Below are 21,276 nucleotides of genomic sequence, written 5' to 3'. Positions count from 1 at the left end.
GCTGTGGCTCTTGTCCCGGAGTAACTATAAATAGCATCACCTTCGACTCTCAGAAGTGGTCCAGTTTAGACTTCTAATTCTGTGGTCACTGTTCAGAGGAGATGCACAAGGCCAACTCAAGAGAAGGTTAACATAATATTGAGACCCAAATAATTTGTATATTGGACAGTAATGCCTTTTCGCAAAGTACCGGCCTATTTCTGAACTTGAAAAAATGCAAATATTGGTGAAATGAGAGTTCTAAAACTTTGACAGTTTTAAACATCACTGTCTAGTAATTTCTGAATCTTCTAACTCACGAATCCTTTAGAAGACCAAGCCTTGTAGCCAGCGGTGGGAGTGAGCCCTGCGTCTGGAGGGTATGGGACCGCGGACCCCGCTGGATGCCTGCTGTGGGCCAGGTTTCCCTCTGAAATCCACATTGCCATCGTCCTTATGGTAGTTTGTATGCCGTCCGTGTGGTTTTATAAATAGTATGTATACTCATACTTCAGATAGCTTGCTATTAATATGTGCTAGGCTTTAAGGATGCTTGTTTTGCCCATCTAAAAAACTAAGAGTTGGGCTTCCCTGGTGGCGCAGTGGTTGAGAGTCCGCCTGCCGATGCAGGGGACGCGGGTTCGTGCCCCGGTCTGGGAGGATCCCACATGCCGCGGAGCGGCTGGGCCCGTGAGCCATGACCGCTGAGCCTGCATGTCCGGAGACTGTGCTCCACAACCGGAGAGGCCACAACAGTGAGAGGCCCGCGTACCGCCAAAAAACAAAAACAACTAAGGGTTAAACTTTATTGAAATATCTGGACCAGTTTCCAAGGTTGGATCTCTAGGTTTGTTCTTATGACAGCTTAAGTCTTTTTCTAATAAAATTGTATATATCTTTGGACACTTGAAAGTCTGGAAGTGAAGTGATGATAAGTATATTTATTGTGGGACAAAACCGTGTTTAATGTAAAATTGTCCCTTCTGTCATGAGACACAGGTGGGGCTGTCACCATTCGAGTCCATTAAGGACTTGGTCGGGCAGCAGGGTGAATGCTGTCAGAAATACTTGGGGAGTGACAGTGGGTTCTATTGCTGTCACTGGTGTCTGGGTAACTGGATACTAAAGATTTCTCTGCTGCGGTCCTTGGACTTGGACAGTGTGTACCTTCTCCATGGGCATTTTAAAAACTTCACGTTGAAATAGGGATTTTAGTGTCAAACTTAAAAAAAGTCCTGAAGTAGCACCTCACCGACTGAACAACTTCAGAAATGTAGGCTTGCTGGAGTGTATCCAATTTAAGTAGTTTTTCTTTTTCAGGTAAAACGATGGAGGCTGAGTGAAAGAAAGCTAGCTAACATAATTACAGATAACCAGGGAAGGGAGAAGAATCAAGCCTAACAAATTATATAGACTTTTCCAAACTACCTTTTTTTTTCCTTTTTTTTTTTTTTTTTTTTTTTGCGGTACGCGGGCCTCTCACTGCTGTGGCCTCTCCCGTTGCGGAGCACAGGCTCCGGACGTGCGGGCTCAGTAGCCATGGCTCACGGGCCCAGCCGCTCCGCGGCACGTGGGATCTTCCCGGACCGGGGCACGAACCCGTGTCCCCTGCATTGGCAGGCGGACTCTCAACCACTGCGCCACCAGGGAAGCCCAATTTTTATGAACACTTTTTAGTCAGCATGAGCCCTAGGGAAGAACTTCTCGATGGAAGAAATCTCAGCCTGGTTCCCCCAGGGCAGAGTGGGCAGGAACTTTGGAAATGACCAGCTTCCCTGTTTTTTAGCTGTTCTGTTTTCCAGAGCTTTCCGCATATGTAGAGCAAACCTGAAGATGGACCTGATTGGGGGCTGTTCCTCACTTAGAACTGTGCTCTGTCCAAACTACCAGTGCAGAGACTGGCGTATTATAGAGAGCTGTTGCCTTTGAAATGAACACTTTGATTTCTCTGTGCAGGCAGCCATTTGTTTGGGTCCCTGAAAATAGTAACAGTATGGTGAACTTGAATTAAAGAATATTTATTTTGGTGTCTGGGTAGTACAAGCTGCTTCCCCAGTTGCTGGGATGGACCGGGCTTGGGAGGGGGACATCAGTGTGCTTTTCTTTAAACTTGAATTCATCCTCAAGAAGAGAATCGTGAAAGTACAATTAATGTTGCTTTTGCCTATCGTGAAGCAACAGTTGGGTCTGCCCTATCCCAGAGCCATGTCTTATACATAATTACCCAGGCTCCAAGGGAACAAGTTATTTTGGAAAGCATAACTCAGGATCAATCATATGTGAGGCTGTTGGGAGCCTTAAATGCTTGCTTACCAGAAAGTCGTCAAAGGAATTCTCCACCGAGGTCGTGCCAGCTTGGGGGAGGCAGGTGTGACCCCACAAAACTCCCAGCCAGCAACTAGGTCAGGCTTTTGACCCCAGGAAATCTTTAAGCTGAGATGACCAGGCACCAATAGCTTTCATGTGGTTCTTTGAGCTTACTGCTTTTTGTTTTTGTTTTTAATACTTTAGAGCAAAAGTGACCAAAACTTTGATTCTGTAGAGATTTGATTTGGTTAGCGTATGCCTCCGGTTGTTTAGGAAGTATCTGCATATTTCTAATCTTAACTCTTTTTTTTCCCATTTAACAGTTAAAATGGGGAGTTTCATCAAGATCATTTAACTGTCCTTTAGAAGACAGAAGGCTGTAACTTTTTTTTAATATATAATTAAGATTTTGTTTCAAGCCTTGCAAAACATCCCTTGGAATTAAAGGAGAGGTAGTTTGGATTGCAAACTAGTATTGGGAGTCAGTGGCTCACAGAAGTGTTTGATGTCCTTGCTAGGTTGCTTCCCTCTACCTTGAGGACTACAGAGAAGCAGAGATGAGTAATTGCCCCTGAAAAATAAGAATTAGGAGAATAAGTAATAAGGACTCCTGTAAGTGGTAATAAAATGTTTTTAGGAAATTTCATGAGCTGGGAGGAAATTAACAGATGGAGGTACTTTAGCTTCTAGAGGAAAGTAAGATTTTTTATGAAACAGAGGAAAGTGCTAAATAATTCAACCCAAATCCAATATTATTTCTGGTGATCTGTGTAAGAGGGAACATGGGGATGCACATTGGGTTTTAAATGAAAAAGGAATGCAGTAAGCTGAGATTTCAGACAGTTGTCATTTTCACAGGACAAGAGAAGCATACTCTTATTAACATCAGCAAGTGATAGACTTCATTTATTATGGTGTATCATTCTTTTTGTAAAATTTTTGCTCATGTCCTTTTTTATTTTTATTTTTTATTGAATTATAGTTGATTTACAATGTTGTGTTAATTTCTGGTGTACAGCAAAGTGATTCAGTTATATATATATATAACTTATAACTGTATACTTCCATTATAGTTTATTACAAGATATTGAATATAGTTCCCTGTGCTATATAGTAGGACCTTGTCATTTATCTATTTTATATATATTAGTTTGTATCTGCTAATCCCAAACTCCTAATTTATCCCTCCCCCAACCCCTTTCCCCTTTGGTAACCATAAATTTGTTTTCTATGTGTATCATTCTTGTGCATTAATTACTATTTGTCTTTATCAAAATCAGTAAAATTTAGACCAGAATAGTGAATATTTTAGCACATGTGAATGTTGACCTCTTTTTAGAAGAAAGACTAAAACTATTAAAAGATAGTTCTTTTTTTGTGTGTGTGGTACGCGGGCCTCTCACTGCTGTGGCCTCTCCCTTTGCAGAGCACAGGCTCCGGACGTGCAGGCTCAGCAGCCGTGGCTCACGGGCCCAGCTGCTCCGCGGCATGTGGGATCTTCCCGGACTGGGGCTCGAACCCGTGTCCCCTGCATCGGCAGGCAGACTTCCCTCAACCCCTGCGCCACCAGGGAAACCCTAAAAGATAGTTCTTAAATAAAGGTAAAACGACGACTCTCATACAAGTAGAAAAATAAACACGTTAAAGATGTTATTTAACTTAACTAATGAGAAAACTGGAGAGGAGTTCCATCCAGTTCAAAAGAGAATCTGAAGAACAGTAACATTTATAGATGGGTAATATTGAAATTAATGTCCAAATGGTGGCAGATAGTTTTCTGTGAGTGGAAGGAGGGTTGTCCCTGAACTAGACAGAATGCATTCCTTGTCTGTAGACAAGAATGACTTTGCATTGCTCTTGATCATCTTTGGCTTAGATAGATGAGCTGTAGAAGAGCGTAGAAGTGGTGCCGCAGACAATGCACAACTTTCCCTTTGGAGCGCAGATGCTTCCCAACATAAAGTACCTTATTTAGCTATTTCCTCTTTCCAAATTCCATAACTTTCCGTCGTATCCTTTCTGGAAGTTACAGAAGAGACTCCACATAGTAGGCAGGTCATTCCTTTTTTTAAAATTTTACTTATTTATTTTTAATTTGGTTGAGGCTGGGTTTTAGTTGTGGCAGGCGGGCTCCTTAGTTGCAGCACATGGGATCCTTAGTTGTGGCATGCGGGATCTTTAGTTGCGGCATGTGAACTCTTAGTTGCACCATGTGAGATCTAGTTCCCTGACCAGATATTGGACCCAGGCCCTCTGCATTGGGAGTGCAGAGTCTTATCCACTGCTCCATCAGGGAAGTCCCAGACAGGTCATTCCTTAAAACGGAATTAGTCCAGGCTAGACTTGGCTTTGTTAAAAAAACTGAAAAGTATTTTTGTCCCGTTAGGCAGCCTCAAGGGTTTTTAAGCACATTTCTTTTATCTGTTCTGAACATCCAGGGACTAAATGGAAGTCAGTCTTATGAGCCTGGTGATTGAAGCCTAAAATTCATGATGAAAACCAGACCTGGTTAAGACTGTCTTTTCAGAGGCTGGGAGAGCCATCTTTAACCTCCCCACTTCAGTCATCCATTAGCCTGATTCTATTTTTAGGTGCCCTCAGCAGTAAGGTTCCCTTTTACTTTTTAGGAGGTGTTTTTTGGGAAGCAAGATTACAGACTCCTCTTTTTTAACGTTTAAGGATTCTCTAAGTTAAGTTTGACATGATAATAATAATTTTCAAAAGCATGGAACTTGAGCAGATAGAGATTTTTAGCTCTGTGGTGTTTTTTATGTTTTCCATTAAAAAAATCTGATTGCTATCTTCTTTGATCTATCCCAGAAGGTCAAATAATATGTTATTCAGCAGGGCTTCCCTGGTGGCGTAGTGGTTGGGGGTCCGCCTGCCGATGCGGGGGACGCAGGTTCGTGCCCCGGTCCGGGAGGATCCCACATGCCGCGGAGCGGCTGGGCCCGTGAGCCATGGCCGCTGAGCCTGCGCATCCAGAGCCTGTGCTCCACAATGGGAGAGGCCACAGCAGTGAGAGGCCCACGTACTGCTTAAAAAAAAAAAAAAAAAAAGATGTTATTCAACAAATAGTTACTGAGTGCCACTAGGTCCTGGGCACTGTCTAGAACACAAAACAAAAATCCCAGCTTCTTTGTGTGGCACTTTCACAGACATTTTCAGAATGTTCCAGGTGGTGGTGTCACCCACCAGGTATTTCTGAGAGGATTATTCCTGCTTCCCTACCAAATTCTTAAAGAATTCTAATGGTGACAGCCTTACTTGAGTTGTTTGTAGGCTTTGATATTCCTTAATTAGAAATTATTAGATATTCTCACATTGCCTAGAAAGAGATCCTGAATCCTGCTTGAAGGCAGTATTTGTTGGGGATGAATCAGTGGTAAAAGGCTGCCTCTGTTTTTTTCTCTTACTTTGTCTTTGAGTAATCAAATTTGTATTTATGAGTATTCCTGTTACTCAAGTTAAAAGCAGTATGTTGTTACTGTTGAGGCTCCAATCCATTTATGACTGAAATTGTCACAGTTTAAGCTTGAAGTATTAAAAATTTGAATAGTGCTAGCTCTGTGTGAGTGAATACAGGTGTCCCTGCTGGGTGCTGATACAAAGGTGAATAAGGGAAGATTAGGGGCTACTGTGTTCATTTTGTGGTTCTTTGATTCATAATATGTATGCCTGTGGGCATATAAAAGCCTGGGAAACCAGTAGTGGGCCTTCCATTTGCAATGGAATGCAATGGAATTTGTCTTTTTAAAAAAATTTTATTTATTTTATTATTTTATTTTATTTTAAAAAATGTTTTGGCTGATTTGGGTCTTCATTGCGGTGCATGGGCTTCTTCTTGCAGTGGCTTCTCTTGTTGTAGAGCACGGGCTTCAGTAGTTGTGGCATGCAGGCTGAGTAGTTGTGGCTCATGGGCTCCAGAGCACAAGTTCAGTAGTTGTGGTGCATAGGCCTAGTTGCTCCACAGCATGTGGGATCTCCCTGGACCAGGGCTCGAGCCCATGTCCCCTGCATTGGCAGGCAGATTCTTAACCAGTGTGCCACTAGGGAAGCCTGGAATTTGTCTTTTTACACGAGTTAATTTTAAAGTTCATGGGCAAAATATTTTTACCCTCTATGAGCAAAAACCTAGTGTTCTGAGCACCTTGTACCTTCAGGAAGTTAAGATATGCCAGTGGGTGTCCTTGGTTCTTTAAATGGTGGGGTGAGTACTTGTGATAAACCAGCAAAGATGGAGACCTGGCATGGTTCTGGGTTCTTGGATCACAGACCTCCTTCCATCCTTCTCTGTGTACAGCAGTAGGCTGTGAAATGTGCTGAGTGACAGCATGTTTATGTTCAGTTATCAGAGGTGGAATATCTCTGCTGTTCAAGTAGATGTAAATTGTGACCATGGGCTGTCTTTATTTTTCTATATGATGACTTACTTCCATTTCCATTGTAAGTACCTCAGGTTTCTTTGAATTGCCATCACCGACTGCAGGTTTTTTTGTGTGTGATCCTGTAGCATTTACATTTGCAAAATATTTTCCAGTCCCTTACAATTCATCACACTTCCCAGCCAACTCGTCGAATTAGGTTCATGGTGCATTGCTTAGGGGAAGAAATAAACCACAGGATCAGCAGAGGCAAACTATTATATATAGGATGGATAAACAACAAGGTCCTACTGTATAGAACAGGGAACTATATTTAATATCCTGTAATAAACCATAATGGAAAAGAATATGAAAAAGCATATATGTATAACTGAGTCACTTTGCTGTACAGCAGAAATTAACACAACATTGTAAATCAACTGTACTTCAATAAAATGAAAAGAATACAGGATAAATCCAAGGAGAAACACGCCAAGACACATATTAATCACACTATCAAAAATTAAATACACAGAAAAAATACTAAAAGCAGCAAGGGAAAAGCAACAAATAACATACAAGGCAATCTCCATAAGGTTAACAGCTGATCTTTCAGCAGAAACTCTGCAAGCCAGAAGGGTGTGGCAGGACATATTTAAAGTGATGAAAGGGAAAAACCTACAGCCAAGATTACTCTACTCAGCAAGGATCTCATTCAGATTCAACAGAGAAATTAAAACCTTTACAGAGAAGCAGAAGCTAAGAGAATTCAGCACCACCAAACCAGCTTTACAACAAATGCTAAAGGAACTTCTCTACGAAGGAAACAGAAGAGAAGGAAAAGACCTACAATAACAAGCCCAAAACAATTAACAAAATGGTAATAGGAACATACATATGGATAATTACCTTAAATGTAAATGGATTAAATGTTCCAACCAAAAGACACAGACTGGCTGAATGGATACAAAAACAAGACCCGTATATATACTGTCTACAAGAGACCCACTTCAGACCTAGGGACACATACAGACTGAAAGGGAGGGGATTGGAAAAAGGTATTCCATGCAAATGGAAATCAAAAGAAAGCTGGAGTGGCAATTCTCATATCAGACAAAATAGACTTTAAAATAAAGACTATATTGGGCTTCCTTGGTGGCACAGTGGTTGAGAATCTTCCTGCCAATGCAGGGACGCAGCTTCGGGCCCTGGTCTGGGAAGATCCCACATGCCGTAGAGCAACTAAGCCCGTGAGCCACAACTACTGAGCCTGCACATCTGGAACTTGTGCTTTGCAACAAGAGAGGCCGTGACAGTGAGAGGCCCGCGCACCACGATGAAGAGTGGCCTCCGCTCGCCGCAACTAGAGAAAGCCCTCACACAGAAACAAAGACCCAACACAGCCGAAAATAAATAAATAAAAAAAAATTTATTTTAAAAAAATAATTTAAAAAAAGACTATTACAAGAGACAAGGACACTACATAATGATCAAGGAATCAATCCAAGAAGAAGATATAAGAATTGTAAATATTTATGCACCCGGTATAGGAGCACCTCCATACATAAGGCAAATGCTAACAGCCACAAAATGGGAAATTGACAGTAACACAATCATAGTAGGGGATTTAGCACCCCACTTTCACCAATGGACAGATCATCCAAACTGAAAATAAGTAAGGAAATACAAGCTTTAAATGATACATTAAACAAAATGGACTTAATTGATATTTATAGGACATTCCATCCGAAAACAACAGAATCTACTCTCTTCTGAAGTGCTCGTGGAACATTCTCCAAGATAGATCATATCTTGGGTCACAGATCAAGCCTTGGTAAATTTAAGAAAATTGAAATCATATCAAGGGACTTTCCTGGTGGTGCAGAGGTTAAGAATCTGCCTGCCAATGCAAGGGACATGGGTTCGAGCCCTGGTCTGGGAAGATCCCACATGCTACAGAGGAACTAAGCCCATGCGCCACAACTACTGAGCCTGTGCTCTAGAGCCTGTGAGCCACAACTACTGAGCCCGCTCGCCTGGATCCCATGCTCCGCAACAAGAAAAGCCACTGCAATGAGAAGAAGCCTGTGCACCGCAATGAAGAGTAGCCCCTGCTCACTGCAACTAAAGAAAGCCCACGCGCAGCAACAAAGACCCAACATAGCCAAAAATAAATAATAAATAAATAAATTTTTTTAAAAAAGAAATCATATCAAGTATCTTTTCCAACCACAATGCTATGAGACTAGATATCAATTACAGGAAGAAAACTGTAAAAAATACAAACACATGGAGGCTAAACAATACACTACTAAATAAGCAAGAGATGACTGAAGAAATCAAAGAGGAAATAAAAAATGTAGAAACAAATGACAATGAAAGCACAACAACACAAAACCTATGGGATGCAGCAAAAGCAGTTCTAAGAGGGGAGTTTATAGCAATACAATCATACCTCAAGAAACAAGAAAAATCTCAACAACCTAACCTTACACCTAAAGCAATTAGAGAGAGAAGAACAAAAAACCCCCAAAGTTAGCAGAAGGAAAGTAATCATAAAAATCAGATCAGAAATAAATGAAAAAGAAATGAAGGACACAATAGCAAAGATCAATAAAAACTAAAAGCTGGTTCTTTGAGAAGATAAAATTGATAAACCATTAGCCAGACTCAGAGAAGAAAAAAAGAGCAAAGACTCAAGTCAACAGAATTAGAAATGAAAAAGGAGAAGTAACAACTAACACTGCAGAAATAAGGATCATGAGAGATTACTGCAAGCAACTATATGCCAACAGAATGGACAACCTGGAAGAAATGGACAAATTCTTAGAAAAGCACAACCTTCTGAGAGTGAACCAGGAAGAAACAGGAAATATAAACAGACAAATCACAAGCACTGGCATTGAAACTGTGATTAAAAATTTTCGAACAGGGCTTCCTAGGTGGTGCAGTGGTTGAGAGTCTGCCTGCTGATGCAGGGGACATGGGTTCGTGCCCCAGTCCGGGAAGATCCCACATGCCACAGAGCAGCTAGGTCCGTGAGTCATGGCCTCTGGGCCTGCACGTCTGGAGCCTGTGCTCTGCAACGGAGAGGCCACAGCAGTGAGAGTCCTGCGTACCGCAAAAAAAAAAAAAAAAAAAAAAAAAAATTTCCAACAAACAAAAGCCCAGGATCAGATGGCTTCACAGGTGAATTATCTCAAACATTTAGAGGGGAGCTAACACCTATCCTTTTCATACTCTTCCAAAATATAGCACAGGGAGGAACACTCCCAAACTCATTCTACGAGGCCACCATCACCGTGATACCAAAACCAGACAAAGATGTCACAAAAAAAGAAAACTGCAGGCCAATATCACTGATGAACATAGATGCAAAAATCCTCAACAAAATACTAGCAAACAGAATCCAACAGCACATTAAAGGATCATACACCATGATCAAGTGGGGTTTATCCCAGGAATGCAAGGATTCTTAAATATACACAAATCAATCAATGTGATACACCATATTAACAAACAGAAGGATAAAAACCATATGATCCTCTCAGTAGATGCAGAAAAAGCTTTTGGAAAAATTCAACACCCATTTATGATAAAAACCCTTCAGAAAGTAGGCATAGAGGGAACTTACCTCAACATAATAAAGGCCATATATGACAAACCCACAGCCAATATCACTCCCAGTGGTGAAAAACTGAGAACATTTCCACTAAGATCAGGAACAAGACAAGGTTGCCCACTCGCACACCACTATTATTCAACGTAGTTTCGGAAGTTTTAGCCGCAGCAATCAGAGAAGAAAAAGAAATAAAAGGAATCAAAATTGGAAAAGAAGAAGTAAAACTGCTACTGTTTGCAGATACATAGAGAATTTGCAGATATATACACTGTTTGCAGATACATAGAGAATCCTAAAGATGCCACCAGAAAACTACCAGAGCTAATCAATGAATTTGGTAAAGTAGCAGGATACAAAATTAAGGCATAGAAATCTCTTGCATTCCTATACACTAATGATGAAAAATCTGAAAGAGAAATTAAGGAAACACTCCCATTTACCACTGCAACACAAAGAATAAAATACCTAGGAATAAACCTACCTAAGGAGACAAAAGACCTGTGTGCAGAAAACTATAAGACACTGATGAAAGAAATTAAAAATGATACAAACAGATGGAGAGATATACCATGTTCTTGGGTTGGAAGAATCAACATTGTGAAAATGACTATACTACCGAAAGCAATCTGCAGATTCAACACAATCCCTATCAAACTACCAATGGCATTTTTCACAGAACTAGAACAAAAAATTTCACAATTTGTATGGAAGCACCAAAGACCCTGAATAGCCAAAGCAATCTTGAGAAAGAAGAACGGATCTGGAGGAATCAGGCTCCCTGCCTTCAGACTATACTACAAAGCTACAGTAATCAAGACAGTATGGTACTGGCACAAAAACAGAAATATAGATCAATGGAACAGGATAGAAAGCCCAGACATAAACCCACGCACATATGGTCACCTTATCTTTGATAAAGGAGGCAAGAGTATACAATGGAGAAAAGACAGCCTCTTCAATAAATGGTGCTGGGAAAACTGGACAGCTACATGTAAAAGAATGAACTACCTAACACCATACAGAAAAATAAACTCAGAATGGATTAAAGACTTAAATGTAAGGCAGACACTATCAAACTCTTAGAGGAAAACATAGGCAGAACACTCTATGACATAAATCACAGAAAGATCGTTTTGGACCCACCTCCTAGAGAAATGGAAATAAAAACAAAAAGAAACAAATGGGACCTAATGAAACTTCAAAGCTTTTGCACAGCAAAGGAAACCATAAACAAGACCAAAAGACAACCCTCAGAATGGGAGAAAATATTTGCAAATGAAGCAACTGACAAAGGATTAATCTCCAAAATACACAAGCAGCTCATGTAGCTCATTATCAAAAAACAAACAGCCCAATCCAAAAATGGGCAGAAGACCTAAATAGACATTTCTCCAAAGAAGATATACAGATGGCCAACAATCACATGAAAGGATGCTCAACATCACTAATCGCTAGAGAAATGCAAATCAAAACTACAATGAGTAGTAGTACAAAACTCAACACCTGTCAGAGTGGCTATCATCAAAAAATCTAGAAACAATAAATGCTGGAGAGGGTGTGGAGGAAAGGGAACCCTCTTGCACTGTTGGTGGAAATGTAGATTGATACAGCCTCTATGGAGAACAGTATGGAGGTTCCTCAAAAAAGTTAAAATAGAACTACCATATGACCCAGCAATCCCACTACTGGGTATATATCCTGAGTAAACTGTAATTAAAAAAGAGTCATGTACCACAATGTTCATTGCAGCACTATTTACAATAGCTAGGACATGGAAGCAACCTAAGTGTCCATTGACAGATGAATGGATAAAAGAAGATGTGGCACATACATACAATGGAATATTACTCAGCCATAAAAAGAAACGAAACTGAGTTATTTGTGGTGAGGTGGATGGACCTAGAGTCTGTCATACAGAGTGAAGTAAGTTGGAAAGAGAAGAACAAATACCATATGGTAACACATATATATAGAATCAAAAAAAAAGGTTATGAAGAACCTAGGGGCAGGACAGGAATAAAGACACAGATATAGAGAATGGACTTGAGGACACGGGGAGGGGGAAGGGTAAGCTGGGATGAAGTGAGAGAGTGGCATGGACATATATACTTTACCAAATGTAAAATAGATAGCTAGTGGGAAGCAGCTGCATAGCACAGGGAGATCAGCTCAGTGCTTTGTGACCACCTAGAGGGGTGGGATAGGGAGGGTGGGAGGGAGGGAGATGCAAAAGGGAAGGGGATATGGGGATATATGTATAAGTATAGCGGATTCATTTTGTTATACAGCAGAAACTAACACAAGATTGTAAAGCAATTATACCGCAATAAAGATGTTAAAAAATTAAAAATAAAATGAAAAGAAAAGGAAAGAAATAAGCCACAGGAGAGATGAGCTGACTTGCCCACACCAGATGCTGAGCTGGTCACAGAGCCAGGCTTCGGATTTTAGGGTCGCTGTTTTTTAGGGACTGCTAAACTGAGCTGTTGGATGCCATGTTATCCAGCAGGATATTGGAGACTAAGCAGAGATTTGTGGGTGGAGAAGAACGGGCTGCCCACCGTGTCTTTAGCTGCCTGGTTATGCCAGTTATGAGAACAGGAGGGCCCCAAATGTACTTCCGAGTTATCTGGTAATTGATTGTAGCACATGCAGCATCCTTAGAAGGAACACTCTTCTACTTACATACTGCTTGCTTTGATTCAATTTTTTAAATGTCTGTAGTTGAGAAGTGTTATTTGGGTGTTTGGTAACCTTGAAGGTTTGGAATGTTTTCAAGATCAGATGATTATCCAACGCTTCACTGTGCTGAAGAGTCGGTGACGACTGTTGAGTGACTACTGGGTCCAGAGAACTATCCTAATGTTAGTATAAACTCCAGCAGAAACACCTTTTTTTTTTTTTGGCAAATTACATTAAAAAAAATTTTAAGTGTTTTTTTTAAATTGAAGTATAGTTGATTTACAATGTTGTGTTAATTACTGCTGAACAGCAAAGTGATTCAGTTATACATATATATTTCCCATTATGGTTTCTCATAGGATATTGAATATAATTCCCTGTGCTCTACAGTAGGACCTTGTTGTTTATCCATTCTATGTATAATAGCTTATGTCTGCTAATCCGAACCTCCCACTCCATCCCTCCTCCAACCCCCTTCCCCTTGGCAACCACCAGTCTGTTCTCTATGTCTGTGATCCTGAGAAACACCTTTTAAATGCTTTTAAAGATGGTTGAGTGTCTGAATCTTTCAATTCAAGGTCATTCTGCTGATTTTTCTGATGTGATGTTGGAGTGGCCCATTTTTCTGGGCGTTAACGGCATTGTCCAGGCTCACCCAGTGCTATTCCCCCTGTGATTTGTGGGTCAGGGTCTTTCTGGCTGAGGGGTGGTGAAGCTTTGTGGTGAACCAGCACGTCTGCTTCTGCCAGCCACATGGTTTGCAGGCATTTCTGCCCTCTCAAAGGAGCGGCTCCCTGCCCTTCAGGAGGGCAGTGTGTCCTTTCTTAAATGCTGGAGCTGCCCCCCTCCTCCCTTAACTGGAGATTTTACAAAATGTGTGCATCTTTCTAGACAACTGCACCCCTGCCTTACTTTTTGAATATTTAAAAAGAACGAGGAAAGCGATTAGGAGGGATCCTGGCAAATTGAGAATTTGTGAAGTGGAAAGGAAGACATTGTTATAATGATTCTTGTAAATAGAAAAACAAATGGAGCATTTTTAGAAAATCAACTTAACAGAGCTGTGGTTTTCAACAGTTTTTCATGGGAGCTGTTCAGAACCATTGTGATAATAGGTCATGTGGCCCGGCTGGGCTTTGTATTTCTTCTCCTCCTGATAACCTTTTGAATTGTTTCATTAAGTTGATCATGGCAATTTTTTGGTAGCTGGGAAGGTGTCAGGACGTGAAGGAAAAATAATTGCATGGTGTCAATTAATAATTAACTGATGGTATGAGATGGACTCAAACTCAGAGAACCGGGTCAGATTCAGGATTGATCTTTTTGGTTCTTATTTGTGTCTCCAGGTGATAATCTCTTCCAGGTAGAGATGCAAACTTGTGTTATTTAAACAATATATATAATCACAGATATTATTCATTTTGATTAAAAGACCTTGTTTTCCCTTCTCTCTTTGGAATAGTCTACAATGTAGGTTGTTGTGTCTGTAGAATTAATTGACTTAATTAAGTTAAAAAGAAACCAAATACAAATGCATAGTATTCAATAACTCAAGCTTATCTCAATATTTCAGTGAGGACATAAGTGCTTTTTTTTTCCTGCTCTGCATGGCATGTGGGATTTCAGTTCCCTGACCAGGGATCAAACCCTGCGTTCCCTTGCGTGGCATATGGGATCTCAGTTGCCTGACCAGGGATCAAACCTGCGTCCCCTGCAGTGGAAGCGCAGAGTCCTAACCATTGGACCACCAGGGAAGTCCTTTTCTTTTTAATCAGTGCTTTTTTGACATTAAGCACATTGTACTGATTGTCATGGCATATAATTTAACTTTCAGAAAGATAGTAGTCTTAGGATTCCTATGGACTTGGGACTTTGCTAGTATGTTCTTCAAGGAAGAAGGTATGGCCTCTGAATGGGGGTAGCAATTCTTGCTAACAGATATTCCTGGAAAACTCCTCCAACTGACATTGTTCTTTCTTTTTCTTTTTTATAATTTTTAATTTTTAATTTTTAATTTTTAATTTTTTGTGTGGTATGCGGGCCTCTCACTGTTGTGGCCTCTCCTGTTGCGGAGCACAGGCTCTGGACACGCAGGCTCAGCGGCCATGGCTCCTGGGCCCAGCCGCTCTGCAGCATGTGGGATCTTCCCAGACCGGGACACGAACCCGTATCCCCTGCATCGGCAGGCGGGCTCTCAACCACTGCGTCACCAGGGAAGCCCTCTTTTTCTTTTTTAAAATTTTTATTTTATATTGGAGTGTAGTTGATTTACAATGTTGTGTTTCAGGTGTACAGCAAAGTGATTCAGTTATACATATACATGTATCCATTCTTTTTCAGATTCTTTTCTCAATAGATTATTACAGAATATTGAGTAGAGTTCCCTGTGCAATACAGCAGGTCTTTGTTGATTATCTATTTTATATATAGTAGTGTGTTTGTGTTAATCCCAAACTCCTAATTTACCCCTCCCCCCAACCTTTCTTCTTTGGTAACCAGAAGTCTATTCTCTATGTCTGTGAGTCTGTTTCTGTTTTGTAGATAAGTTCATTTGTATCATATTTTAGATTCCAGATATAAGTGATATGATATTTGTCTTTCTCTTTCTGACTTCACTTAGTATGATAATCTCTGGGTCTACCCATGTTGGCACATATGGCATTATTTCATTCTCTTTTATGGCTGAGTAATATTCCATTGTATATATGTACCACATCTTCTTTATCCTTTATTCTGTCGATGGACATTTAGGCTGCTTCTGTGTGTTGGTTATTCCAACTGACATTTTTCTCAACCACCATGTTTCAGGGGTTGAGGAGCATTTTCTGGATCTCTAGATTAATGTTCAGGAAGATAACGGGGCAGCGACTGCTGATTGAGTATCCTTCAGACTTATCCCAGGAAAACATAATACTGTAAGTCAGAGGCATATCACCTTAACCCCCAGGCACTCTTCCTCTGCTCCCTGTGTTTGGAGAGTTTCAGTACCATGACCAGAGAGGGTCCTGTATGAGCAGGGAGACCAGTCTGCACCCACAGGACTTTCCATCCTGGCCAGTGACTCATGGGTTATGATTCTATATGTTTCAGGAAGAAATGCTAATATTTGCTCCCATTTGCCTAAGGAATATACAAAGTGAGACAGTGACTCCCATGCCTTTCCGTCTTTTCCTCTGTGACTTGAACACTCATTCCCTTAGTTTTTTTTTTTTAATATACACATTATATATATTTTTATTTTTATTGAAGTATAATTGATTTACAATCTTGTGTTAATTTCAGGTGTACAGCAGAGTGACTCAGTTATACATATCTATTTTTCAAATTCTTTTCCCTTAGAGGTTATTACAAAATATTGAGTATAGTTCCCTGTGCTATATAATAGGTCCTTACCGGTTATCTATTTTATATACAGTAGTGTGTATCTGTTAATCCCAAACTCCTAATTTATCCCTCCCCCCACCGTTTCCCCTTTGGTAACTGTAAGAGTGTTTTCTGTGTCTGTTAGTCTACTTCTGTTTGGTATATAAATTCATTTGTATCACTTTTTATTTTTAGATTTTACATGTAAGCAATATCATGATATTTGTCTTTCTCTGTCTGGCTTACTTCACTTAGTATGATCATCTCTAGGTCCATTATTCCCTTACCTTTGTCATTAGCGTCTTTGAAGGGTGAGAAGGTCTGGAAGCATCAGCCTTTCCTATCTGCAGGTAGACGGTTCGTGCTTTCCCATCTTGGTTCTCTTTGTGTGGCTCTGAGAGGTTTTTTTATATGCTTGTTTTCAGGATGAAAAAAGTGTATGTATTTATAACTAGGTGAACAGGGGCAGGGAAGAAGCTCTTCTCTAGGAGAGAGGTAGAGGAAGATTTGAGTTAGAAGCAAAGGAGTAGGTTGGAGGACGTCAAATGTGATGAGGCAGCTTCTGAGGTGAGCTTTGGGCTGGGGAGACGTTGGCCTCTTTCCTTGAGGGTCTCTGTCTGGTTTGTAACACCATGTCTTTTAAGAAAGGACACCTGCCTTCCTAATCTGGTTTGAACGAAGGAGCCTCCCTCCAAAACGACATGGACCTACCTTGGTTCCATTTCATTTCTCCCAGATTTAGTTCACAGGGACCTTAAAGATGCATGTTGCCATCAAAGAGCAAGAAAATCCACAAAGAAGTCTTTTTTTTTTTTTTAATTAATTAATTTTATTTTTGGCTGCACTGGGTCTTTATTGATGCGTGCGAGCTTTCTCTAGTTGTGGCGAGTGGGGGCTACTCTTCATTGAGGTGCAGGAGCTACTCTTTGTTGTGGTGTGAGGGCTTCTCATTGCAGTGGCTTCTCTTGTGGAGCACGGGCTCTAGGCGTGTGGGCATCAGTAGTTGTGGCTCATGGGCTCTAGAGCACAGACTCAGTAGTTGTGGAGCACGGGCTTACTTGATCCGCGGCATGTGGGATCTTCCCGGACCAGGGCTTGAACCCGTGTCCCCTGCATTAGCAGGCGGATTCCCAACCACTGCGCCACCAGGAAAGTTCCCACAAAGAAGTCTTTTAGGTACAACGTGTGGGATTTTGTTGCTGCTGTGGTGGCTTTTGTTTTTATCTCCTCCACGATTAGCGGGATTTTCACAGAAGCGGAGGACAATGGGGAAGGCATAGGAACAGTCTTTGTAGGCCATGGTAATGGAAACTGTAAAGAGAATGAAAATTAAACAGTCTAATAAAGCTTAAAATTCCTTTTCAGAGTGCACTGGCCTCTTCGCAAGTTATTATCACAGAGCTTTGGGGTACTTTTTCACGTTTGAGTTGGTTAGTCACCACCTTTATTGGTTCTTCGGAATACTCATTAAAGAAAGCGAAACTTCATTAGGCTTAACTGACAAAATTGACCTGGTAGATTCAGTTCATTCTCTGGATTTGCACAACTGAATAATTACCTGTGGTAACTTACCTTCATCGCATGCATGCCTATAAAAAAGTGGTATCCAGCCGGTGTTCATAGTGTTCCATAGTGGGAGTCAGGAAATCTGCACTGATTTCATGAAAAGCTTTGGGGTTCTATCCTGAAGTGCTTCTGATACTTATATTATGAAGGGGCTTAAATAACATGGTAATAAGTTAAGGTACTTTACACCAGCAATATTTGCCCATTTTTAATTAGAGTATAGATAAAGATAATTCAATAAATATTTTATATCATTATATTTTTTTCTCTGTCAGTTCCATAACCCACTGTTCTCTTGTGCCTTCCCCAAAAGGTTAGGTATATGGTTAGTCTTGGTATTGTGAAAAAAAGAAAAACAAACAGAAAACCTTTAAAGTAGTTTTGCTTGCTGAAAATGGGGCCTGGGAAGTTTTTCACTGTATGAACTTAGTTATCTGGAAGCAACCTAAATGTCCATCCAAGGAGCTAGTTAGAAAATAAAGTATGGTATAGTCATGACAGTGGAATACTATGCACTCATAAAAAGGAATGCTCTTTGCTGATATTGAATGACCCTAGGTTACAGCTTTCTTAAAAAATATAAAAAAGCCAGGTGCAGAACAATGTGTATATTATGATTTGTATTAAAGGGATAGAAAAAAGATGTGTGTGCCTTTGTGTTTACGTATGTATACAATATTGTTGAAGAGAAACACAAGACCCTGAATCTCTTTGTTGTTCCCTCTGGGGAAGGGAACTCAGTGGCTGGGAACAGGAGTGAGAGGGAGGCTTTCCACTTTATGCCTTTTTGTACCACTTGAATTTTGAACCCAGGTAATAATAGACTCTTGTTAATAATCTTAGCTTCAAAAAACAAAATTTGATTATGTATAGTAGCACTGTTCAGTAGAACTCTCTGTGATGCTGGATGTGTTCTGTACACATCTGCACCATCCAGTACAGATGTGCTTGTACACATATGGCTTTTGAACACTCAAAAGATGGCTTGTACAGCTGGGAAACTAAAATTTTAATTTCCTTTCATTTTAATTAATTACATTTAAATAGTCAAGTATGGTTACTGGCTACAATATTGATTGGGTGCAGACCTAGAGTATATGACTTAGAGTATCTCTTCTGTTTAGACCTGACTAAAGTTTAGATGTGTTTTAGGAGAAATAACTATTAGTTTCGGCTCTCACAATAACATTTATTATTGGAAATGCAAGAAAATACCTACGTTTTCTTTTTGTCCTAGAATTTAATGCCACCACATATTTCTTTTTCTTAAATTTATTTTATTGAAGTACAGTTGATTTACAGTGTTGTGTTTATTTCTGCTGTACAGCAAAGTGATTCAGTTATACATCTATATTCATTCTTTTTCATGTTCTTTTCCATTATGGTATATCACATATATATTGAATATTGAATATATATATATATATATTCAATATATACATTGAATATTGAATATAGTTTCCTGTGCTATACAATAGGACCTTTTTTTTAACATCTTTATTGGAGTATAATTGCTTTACAATGGTGTATTAGTTTCTGCTTTATAACAAAGTGAATCAGCTATATGTATACATATATCCCCATATCCCCTCCCTCTTGCATCTCCCTCCCAACCTCCCTATCCCACCCCTCTAGGTGGTCGCAAAGCACGGAGCTGATCTCCCTGTGCTATGCGGCTGTTTCCCACTAGCTACCTATTTTACATTTGGTAGTGTATATATGTCCATGCTACTCTCTCACTTTGTCCCAGAGTAGGACCTTGTTCTTTATCCATTCTCTATATAATAGTTTGCATCTGCTAACCCCAAACTCCCAATCCATCCCTCCCCAGGCTCCCTTCCCCCTTGACAACTAGAAGTCTGTTATCTGTATCTGTGAGTCTCTTTCTGTTTTGTAGATCAGTTCATTTGTGTCCTATTTTAGATTCTACATATAAGTGATATCATATGGTATTTGTCTTTCTCTTTCTGACTTACTTCACTTAGTATGATCATCTCTAGGTCCATCCATGTTGCTGCAAATACCATCACATATTTCTTGAAATAAGTGCCCATCAATCAGATTTGAAAATCCTTTTTATTACCCAGAAAAATCATTTTTATGGAAAACTGTGTCTTTTTGTAGTCTTACTTGGAAAAACTCTATTTTTGAGAGGTTCATCTTCTTATCTGTAACACAAACCCTGTTTGTCTGTCTCTCTGTAGTGTGATGTGCCGGCACTTTGTTCCGTGGCCCAGCAGCTGTTGTGTGACAAGGACACAGTTTGCATTCTTAGCCAGCAGCTGCCAGAAGCATTTCCAATCTGGTTTTGGCAGGAAATAGTGCACAAGTGGAAACCAAGTTAAAAGAAGTTTGAAAAATAAACAGAATGACTTTGGATGCCACTTAGTATGTAGTTCATCTTTCTGCTTAATATTGCCCTAGCTATTTGTTAACATGACTAGTCCCTGAGCCCTTCCAGGGCAGGGCTGTTATCTAACTGTCGTTGAAATCCGGGGTCTAGCCCAGGACCTGGATTATGCCAGTAGGAGTTCATTATTATTGCTACTACTACTAGTATTATTATTAATGATTGACTCTACTGCAAATTTGTTTAATTGATTCAGTTACTAGCTTAAAACTGTTGTTCATCCAGGATAAACTAGTTGTAGATAATTAGTGGTTATGGGTCCTTCTTCTCTTTTCCTTTCTACTGCACAATGCTGCCCACCCTCTGCTCTAAAGTACGACATTTTGAACATTCTTTAAGCATAATTTATTCATCCATTCTGCAAGCACGCTGACTTCTGTTGTATGCAGGGAATAAGCACATCCTAATTTCCTACAGAATAAGAGGTTTTCAGAAGGCAAAGGCATAGGTGTAAACATGGTATCTTTTAAAAAAAATTTTATTACTTTTTTAATTGAAGTATAGTTGATTTACAATGTTGTGTTAGTTTCAGGTATACAGCACAGTGATTCAGTTTTATATATATATATTATATATGTATATATATAATATATATATATTCTTTTTTAGATTCTTTTCCCTTATAGGTTATTATAAAACATTGAGTGTAGTTCCCTGTGCTATACGGTAGGTCCTTGTTGGTTATCTATTTTATATATAATAGTGTGTATATGTTAATCCCAAATGGGTTACCTTTCTAAACTGAAGGCAAAAATTCCTCAGGTGGTTAGAGCCAATAAATGATTTTTTTTTTTTTTTTTTTTGTCTATTAAAATCTTACCTTCGGGTCTCAAATCATGCTTTCCATCCAATTTGGTCTGCTTTCTCTCGAAGGTCCAAGATGCCCCAGCCTCCTGGTCTCCCCAGGATGTGTAAGATGTCAGGCATGGTCCATGTGGAGGGGCTCTGAGAGCTGACGGGGCTGTGCTCAGCACTGTCTGCTT

At 40.0% G+C, this 21,276-nt stretch overlaps 1 protein-coding gene across 1 annotated transcript in view; it reads left to right on the top strand.

Moving 5' to 3' along the window:
- ACTN2 (actinin alpha 2) overlaps positions 1-21,276 on the top strand; it is a 75,234-nt gene that overhangs the window by 12,652 nt on the left and 41,306 nt on the right. The window lies entirely within an intron of this gene.

The sequence above is a fragment of the Kogia breviceps genome, chromosome 2, assembly GCF_026419965.1.
Source record: "Kogia breviceps isolate mKogBre1 chromosome 2, mKogBre1 haplotype 1, whole genome shotgun sequence".
Lineage (NCBI taxonomy): Eukaryota > Metazoa > Chordata > Mammalia > Artiodactyla > Physeteridae > Kogia > Kogia breviceps.
This window is presented reverse-complemented; position numbering and strand designations above follow the sequence as displayed.